The sequence below is a fragment of the Myxocyprinus asiaticus genome, chromosome 8 (genome assembly GCF_019703515.2).
Source record: "Myxocyprinus asiaticus isolate MX2 ecotype Aquarium Trade chromosome 8, UBuf_Myxa_2, whole genome shotgun sequence".
NCBI lineage: Eukaryota > Metazoa > Chordata > Actinopteri > Cypriniformes > Catostomidae > Myxocyprinus > Myxocyprinus asiaticus.
In genome coordinates, this window is record NC_059351.1 from 29985740 (window position 1) to 29994898 (window position 9159).

Consider the following 9159-nt stretch of genomic DNA (forward strand, 5'->3'; position numbering starts at 1 on the left):
ATAGATGCATTTCTATGCCCAGCCTTATTTATTAGTTCTCAATCAAACTGAGAGAGATAGACAGAGGAAGCTGAAGGCAACAACACTCACACAGTGTCCTAACCTAAAGGCATATGACACGCGATTAAAGGTATCTTTTCTATGTTAATCAGAATTTTTGTCCTAACCAGCCGTGCCGAACGACAGCACATTCTGTCGATCGCTTTGATTTCTATTTTTGGCATCGTGCTGGGTAACCCTGCCTGCTGTGAACTGGTCCAAAAACTTTCTCATAACAGTATCCTGAAGCCAGCATCTCATGAGACGGTTAAAAACTACTTGATATTTTGGCCAAGATTGTTGATATTTTGGCCAACAATGAGGTCTGTCACAACTGCTCACCAGTTCAGAATGGAGAATACATGATGGACATTACCGGGCGCCCTCTATCTCTCAGTTTGATTAAGTACTCTGTTTCAAACAAATGAGACTGGGCATAAAAATGCATCTATTCTCCAACTACAAACTCATCTCATCAGACATATTTAGTAAGTTCTGTTCTCTGGTTTAGGTGCAGCTGTGTTGTGTTCTGTTGTTTCTAATGCTAAACGGGTTGTCGCTTGAACTCCCCATTCCGTGAGCGGGGGCAGCTTAAACTTGCTCTCGTGCAGTCTCATGAATGCGCAGAGAAGAGCAATGGTCGGTCAACAGTTTCACTAAATAATACATTCGATTTTGTTTGTTTTTTTACTAACAAACAAATCTCGAAGAAGTGGTCACCAAAAACTGCCATTGTATGAAATCACTGAGGACAACATTTCTGAGTAAACAAAGGGTGAGTAAACAATGACTGAGTTGTCTTTTTTGGGTGAACTAACCCTTTAAAGTTCTATCTCTATTTGATTTAACCCATAAAAATTACTTTAATTTAAATGTATTTGTCCTGTAAATAATTTTTTTATTGTTATTATTTTTATGTGTGGAATATTTCTGGGTGTTAGGGTAACAAAATAAAGACATGCATAAGGAGACTGTGGATGAGAAAAGACAGGGTTGGGAAAAGCAAAACAGGGTGGACAGGAAGAGAGATTAATTTGTCCATGAGGAGATATGAGAGAAGGAGAGAGAGAGATAGAGCACACACAATTTCGTCCCACCCATGATGCATACATGTTGTACTGCAGAGAAAGGGGAGGGGAGAGGGGCACTGCTGCACTGTCCTTTATCACTGCTGACTCATCTCCTCTTCCTCACATACATAGAGATGCAGGTGTACATACAGACACACATACATCCTTCACACATCGTTTAACTAACAGGGACAAAATCTGAATGTTCTTGTTACCATGTATAATACTGTAATTACAATGTAATAATTAATTCAATTGTGATTTAATGTCAGTTTTGAAGTATGCATACAAGGCATTTGAAGTGGGGGTGGTTTTTGCAGCTGGCTAAAGGTGAGAGACTTAAGGTCATAAATGCTTGAGGATAAATTAATGTCTGTAAAAGGCTATGGATAAAGACACTTCCCATAATGTTTAATCACATGACAAAATATTTTGATTTAGTAATGACCCTACCCAGCCATTACCACTGGTAAATCAACAACACAATGGTAATTAATGTTCCTAATGGTAATGATATACAGTGTAATATAGTTATATTCACTTTGCTGCTTTATGCTATAAAGATGCAACGTACAGTAGCATTTCATGTAGCATGTGCTATCAGTGATATTTAATAATGCATGAAGGATTGAAATAATAATTATTACTGTTTATAATTTTATTTTGCAGAGTCAAAGTTAGAATCCAAGACTGCAAAACACCTCAACACAGTCAACTTGTTTGCTGACTTTATTTTTGTCAAATTTAAATATATACTCAATTGTTTTTTAGGTGTTTCACTGCAATGTGTGTCCATATACAGTACATCAGTGTCCTCTTTGCAAATACAAGCATGATAAATCCACACCCAACCCTCCTAAATAACACACACACACACTCTCTTCCAGGACTTCAACGGCACCCACACTTTTTTGCTGACAGCAGTAAAAGTGCTGCTGGGTGAATTGTGTGTGTGAACATAAACAGCTATTGATTAGCCCAGCCACTGCTCTCTACATAACTCTGATCCAGCCATAATTAAAGAAGCTATACAGTATGCAGCTTTCCCATAAGACTTCTAAAGTACCCAGAGTAGAGAGTGTGTGTTAAAGTAGGAAATAACATCTTAAAGATATTGTCGATTAAATGCCGAACTTTGTTCAGTTGAAACTAATTTGTCTGTTAAAATGCATGAAAACATTTCTCTATCATTTGAGCAAGAGCTTTCACTTCTGTAAAGACTTTAAAAGTGCAGTTTTCTTTCCTGTGTTGACATATTTCCTATTGAATCAGGAAGTCTGACCAGGACATATCCCTTTTTTAAATAATCAATAGTCTTTCTATTATGTCAGAGCCGTGAACCATGATTTGTACTTTTGGTAGTGGCTAGTAATGTTCATTTTGAAAACGAATCGTTCCTTTGAACCGGATCTTTTCAGTGAACTGTTTAAACCAGTTCACCATATCGGACTGAATCGTTTGGAACAATTCATGTCTCGAGTCAACAAAGATCCACAAGTTACTCTAACATAACTCGCTCTCGGACGTGCATGACACTCTGACTTGAAATGAGCCAATAACTGGGAGTAATATGATCCTAGGAATCAACTCTTCTTTGCAATGAACCGCTCCGAAACACGTGCAAATCAGACTGAATACTCATGGCAGTTGTTCTCGAGTCAACAGTACACTGAACTGAGAATCATCTCTCTCTGACATGTCCGACATGCTGAGAACTGATGAGTGAGCTGCTGATTCTGTCTGTGAGTATGCATGTACTGAGGGTTTCATAAAGAGGGCAAAATGTATGTTTCTGATGTATTTTGCTGAACAGCTGAAGTATAACAAATAAATCAAATTGGAAATATGTTTATGACTTGATTGTAAATTATTACCATTTTATTAATGTATGATGATGATCTGGTTGCCACAGTTCTCAAGTCAACAGTACACTGAACTGAGAACTGTCTCTTTCGGACATGTCCGCATTGCTGAGAACCAATGTGTGAGCTGCTGATACTATGAGCATGCATGTACTGAGGACTTGAATGAGGGGGAAAAATTTAAGTTTCTTTAATAACAAATAATATGTTCTGGAAATATGCACACAAAGAGTTTTATTAAATGACATTGTAACAAATCCCTTTTTGTGTTTGGTATGAGGAAGCAGGAAATGACGTGTTTCGTTCCAAATACAGTCTTTATTTTGATACTTTTCAGTATTTCTACACACTCAAGGTTTGCTTTTCAGCAGAACGCTCTTTGGTTCACACACGCGCTGGAAACTCAGCTCTTTCTCCCTCTGCCGCCATCTCCTCCCCTTTTATCTCTGTGTCAAAGCTCACTGGGAATACAAACAGGTGTTAGCACAGGTGTAAATCATTAATCACTCAGCCTTCCCAGACCTCATTCTGCACAGATCGGCACTCGATCACACCCCCGCCTCCGCATACCCCCACCACCCGACTCAGGCCAGGGAACCGTACGGCCTGCCACTGACTCCCCCCCCCCCCATTTTGAGAGAGAAAATTGGCCACAGCCATCTGCGGCCTGGCCTGTACACCACCTCAAATTTAAATGGCTGAAGTGCCAGATACCAATGAGTGATCCACGTGTTGGTATCCTTCAAGCATTGGAGCCATTGGAGTGGGCTGTGATCTGAACAGAGTGTGAAGGCCCTCCCAAGCAGGTAGTACCGGAGGGTGAGGACTGCCCATTTGATGGCCAGGCACTCTTTCTCTATCGTGCTGTACTTCGTCTCTCGCACCAAGAGTTTCTGATTAATTTACAGCACTGGGCGCTCCTCCCCCTTCACTACCTGGGATAATACAATCCCCAACCCCCTGTCTGACGCGTCCGTCTATAACAAAAAAGGGAGAGAGAAGTCAGAGGGATGCAAGAGTGGTCCGCCACAGAGTGCAGCTTTCACTTGTGTAAATTCCTGTTGGCATGGCTCCGCCCACTGGACCGGGTCTGGTGCTCCCTTTTTAGTGAGATCAGTCAGCGGGCTGGTGACATCCAAATATTTAGGTGCAAACCTACGATAATAGCCAACCAGCCCCAAGAACATCTTTTTGGTCTTGGGACTCGGACTAGCCGCAATAGCTGTTGTCTTGTCAATTTGGGGACGCACTTGTCCATGACTCAAGTGGAAACCCAGATACCGTACTTACACCCATCCAATTGCACACTTCCTTGGGTTCGCTATGAGTCCCACCCATCTCAGGATAGCACTCAGATGCTGGATATGCCGCTATCAATCACTGCTATAAATAATAATATTATCCAGGTAGGCAGCGGCATATGCAGCGTGTGGGCGGAGAATTTTGTCCATGAGTCGCTGAAACGTTGCCAGGGCCCCAAACAAACCGAACGGAAGGGTAACGAATTGGTGTAAGCCAAACGGAGTGGAAAAAGCTGTTTTTTCTAGGGACATGGGAGTCAAGGAGATCTGCCAAGCCACACCTAACCGATCGAGCAGTTCGTCAATGTGAGGCATTGGGTATGCGTCGAATTTAGACACTGCGTTAACTTTTCTATAGTCCACATAAAACCAGACCGACCCGCCGGACTTCAGTACCAAAACCACCGGGCAGGCCCAGTCACTTTGGGACTCCTCAATTACTCCCATATCGAGCATGGCTGTGAGTTCTTCCCGAACCACTTTTTTCTTGTGTTCCAGTAACCAATAGGGGTGGGAACGTACCACCACCCCTGGCGTTGTCTCAATATGGTGTTTTATGAGGTTCGTACGTCTAGGTAGAGGCAAAAACATGTCCGAAAACACAATTTGCAACCTGGCAACCTCATTGACTTGAGAGTTTCATTGATTTTCTAAAATTGCATTTATTATGATCAGCATGTTTAAAGTCTTTCACAAACAGATTATTTTTGTGAAAATTAATCAAAGATGCCATCATCTCTGGCATAGATGGCAAGGAAAAACAACCAGAAATTTGATATTACTAGTAATGTAGTGGAATTCTCATGAGAATATTTCCATTATTTTATATTTATATTCCATTTATAGGCCTACTTAACTTTAGCTAACAGTATTTTAGCTTTATTATTGTGATACATTGTTTGTTGTTGGTAGATTTTCACTTCAAGGAAAATATAAAAATGGTCCATTCAGGCTTTTACATTTTTCCACATTTTCTCTCGGGGGGTACCCATGAACCCCCATATTGTATCTTTCTTTAGTCACAAGGCCTGCTATGCCCCTTAGATATCTAAAAATATTCAAACACAAATACTGGACTGCTGTCATTCAGCTTCAAAACAAACAGCTGATTTTATCTTTTAATATTCAAATCGAAGTGCACTCGGTTGATGAACTAATTGAAATATTTTAATCTTTTAGTAGAATATTCCCCAAGCCCCACTACTTTGGTTTTGTCTCTGGGGCCCCAATGTCTTTACCCTTGCCTAATTTTGAAGAGACTGTTTTGACTTTATGATTTTTTTTTTTCTTTTACAAAGTACTGTTGCTGCCAACTTGTAAATTTATAATAACTATTTCATAAAATTATTTAAGCATTCCTTATGTCATTTCATAGCTACAGTATACTGACTACTGACACCATGTAAGTTATTGTCCGGACCTTTGCTGGGAAGGAAATGTAGAGACCGGATCTCTTGGAACTTTAATTGAATACCCTTGTTTACATTTTTCCACATTTTCTCTCGGGGGGTACCCATGAACCCCCATAATGTATCTTTCTTTAGTCACAAGGCCTGCTGTGCACCTTAGGCATCTAAAAATATTCAAACACAAATACTGGACTGCTGTCATTCAGCTTCAAAACAAACAGCTGATTTTATCTTTTAATATTCATATCAAAGTGCACTCGGACGATGAACTAATTGAAATATTTTAATCTTTTAGTAGAAAATTCCCCAAACCCCACTACTTTAATCTTTCAGGCAATGTTTTGTTAAACCAACATTATAGTTTGTCTCGACAAACTTTACATTTCTAGGTCAGTACTTTTGTACAGAGCCCCTAATGGGACATGGTGGTGCAAAAATTATGAGATGGGAGGAAAAAATATTTTTCAAATCTTTTGCCTTCTCTCGCAAAACTTTTGCGTTCTCTTGAAAAGATATTTGCATTCGCTCGCAAAACTTTTGCGTACTCTCGCAAAGATATTTGCGTTCCCTCGCAAAAGTTTTGCGTTCTCCCGCAAAACCTGTTGTGAGTTCGAACAAACAGTACTTCCGGTTTAATTTCACGCTGGCAGCCGAGCAGTAGTTCAGACATCACACGTTCACAATGGAGCGGTTCATAGAGTTTTACTTTGAGCTTGGACTCAAGTATAAAGAAATAAGGTCAGTGCTAAGCTCAAGGCATGGTTTTCACTTAAGTGAAAGACACATAAAAAGGATTTTATGCGATAGAGGATTATCTCGACTGAAAAATTACTCGGACTTAGTGGACCTTGTTGAGTTCATCCGTAATCAGCTGCAGTACCCTAGACAACTTCATGGGTACCGATGGATGTACGCTAAATGCAGAGAAAAGGGTCTGCGTGTGAGAAAAGAGGATGTGCGCTTGGTGCTGAAGGAATTGGACCTTAGTGGAGTTTCCGTGAGGAGAGCCAGATGTCTCAGATGGCACAACTAGTTTGCCAAAGGACCCAACTTTATTTGGTTGGCACTTGGACTCATACGATAAATTAAAACCATATGGTATTTGTATTGATGGTTGCATTGATGGCTTTTCGAGGAAAATTATCTGGCTTAATGCCTACACAACTAGTAGTGATCCGAAGCTGATATTAAATTACTATATTGAAGTGGTGCAGCGTTTGGGGGGATGCCCTAGAGTTGTTAGGGGGGATCTTGGAACTGAAAATTATCATGTTAGAGACTTTCAGTGTTTTCTTCACATAAATCACACAGATGAAAGCCCTGACAGCTATTTGGAAGGTGCAAGTACTGCCAGCCAAAGGATAGAATACTGGTGGGGGTTTCTGTGCAAGGAATGCATGGAATATTGGATTTCCCTGTTTGCTGACCTCAGGGACAATGGATTCTTCGATGGCGGATTCTTGGACAAAAGTCTGCTCCAATTCTGCTGCATGGTTACTCATCCAAGTGAGTTCATCTGAAATGATGTTTTGCTGTTTGTGTGTGTGGTGAGTGAGTGAGAGAGAGAGAGAGAGAATTCTGTCCTCATTAACTTCCCATTGTTCCAAAGACATATGACAGTTTTTCCGTGGAACACACAATGATATAAAGAAGAATTTAACATCTTTTTTGTTCAAGATGTCTGGATGTTTGGAACAATGAGGCAGTGAGAAATGAAGACAGGATTTCATTTTTAAGTAAACTATTCCTTTGAATTTATTAAAAGTTTTGCGTAATTTTTTTAAATTTTTTTTTTATTGTTAAATTTTGTAGGATGAGCTTGATGACACTGCACAGGTTTGGAATGCACACACCATTAGACCATCAAAGAACATCAGCAAACCCAGTGGATGGCCCATTGTGATGTATGGACTGCCTGAACTCTACCTCACCAGAGACTTCCTCACCTCAGCTGACACTGAAAGTGTTCAATTGTGCAAAAATGAATGCACTTTCTAAAGCCCCATACCGTGTGATCCAGATGTAAATGAACTGTGTAACGTTATCATTTCTGAGTCTCAGTTGAACCTTCCAAGAGACCCATATCAAGCTGTGAACTTATACATGCATTTAAGGGATGTGATCAGGGCATTACTGTAACAACTGCAAGGCTCTTTGAAATGTCTTACATATTTAGTAGACAATACCCCTGCAGAAATCCTGCAATATCGTAAAATGTTTTTATGAAGAATTAGAATTTACCAAACCTCAATATTGATACATGAAGAATTAGAATTTACCACATTACAATATTGATACATAAAACTCATTAAAGAATGAAACCAACATTTGCAAAATTGTTTATTGTTAACAAGGTTTTGTATAACTGGACGGAAAAGCTACTGAAAAACTGTCCATTTCAGCCAAATTTGAACATGTAGCACCATATAAACAGACTTTGTGTTTAAACATTATGAAATAAACAAAGAGGTTAAAGATTCTGAGTTATTTCCTTACTAACTACCAACCTGGTATTGCATAGAATGGAAAACAGATTGAATTCAAAAACTTTGCAAAGCCTAAAGACCATTAATCCATATTTCAAAACAATATACTCACATTTATCTTTTTGTCTGTTTAATTAAAAATACATACAATTTAAATAAATAAAAATCAAATAACAAAAATAAGATTCATATAACAATTTATCAGTATTAATGGCTGCAGTGATGTGTTTTGAATGAAAACAACTTGACCACTTATTGTTTGTGGTTCAATGTTACATTTTATGGAATTAAAGGGATAGTTCACCCAAAAATGAAACTTCTGTCATCATTTAGTCACGCTCAAGTTGTTTCAAACCAGTATGAGTTTCTTTCTTCTGTGGAATATAAAAGAAGGTATTTTGAAGAATGTTGGTAACAAAACAGTTGCTGGTCCCCATTGACTTCCATAGTATTTTTTTCCATACTTTTTTCCATACAAACCATATGGTACTATATAAGAGAACCATGTATTAGAAAACTCCAAACCTATTGGAATAAAGTAAATTGAATGTTACAACAAATGTAAACAAATTAATACATTAAGGTCTATTTAAAGGAAGAGCTATCCGAAGCATGCTGTTATTTTCCCCATTGAACGCTCAATACAAATCTTCTCGTAGATTTTTAGCAACAAGTTCATAATGACTACAGACTGTCAAGTTCCAAAAAAGTGACTATGATCACTATGAACTATTCCTGAGCAGCATCAAATTTACAGGATGTCCATTTCAATGTAATAACTGGACAGAATGTTATCAAAATCTGTGCGGAGGTCTGGGTAAGAACTGTAAGTATATGGTAAATCAAGAGTAGCTCCACAAGTATGAGCAACTGGTCTTCTGCTGAGGCCAGATTCTGCATTGAAGCATACCTTGATTTGATCAACACATATAACAGAAGAACCAGTGCAGAAACATATACATTTTTCTGCTTTGGTCAGCGTTTCTGACATA

The 9159-nt window shown here is 39.0% G+C and overlaps 1 long non-coding RNA gene across 1 annotated transcript; it reads left to right on the plus strand.

Moving 5' to 3' along the window:
- The first annotated feature begins 2741 nt into the window (after positions 1–2741).
- On the plus strand, positions 2742–7997 carry LOC127444982 (uncharacterized). Its single transcript, XR_007897908.1, has 3 exons — positions 2742–2851; positions 6993–7187; positions 7494–7997. It is a non-coding gene; the product is annotated as an uncharacterized LOC127444982 (long non-coding RNA).
- The last annotated feature ends 1162 nt before the right edge of the window (positions 7998–9159 follow it).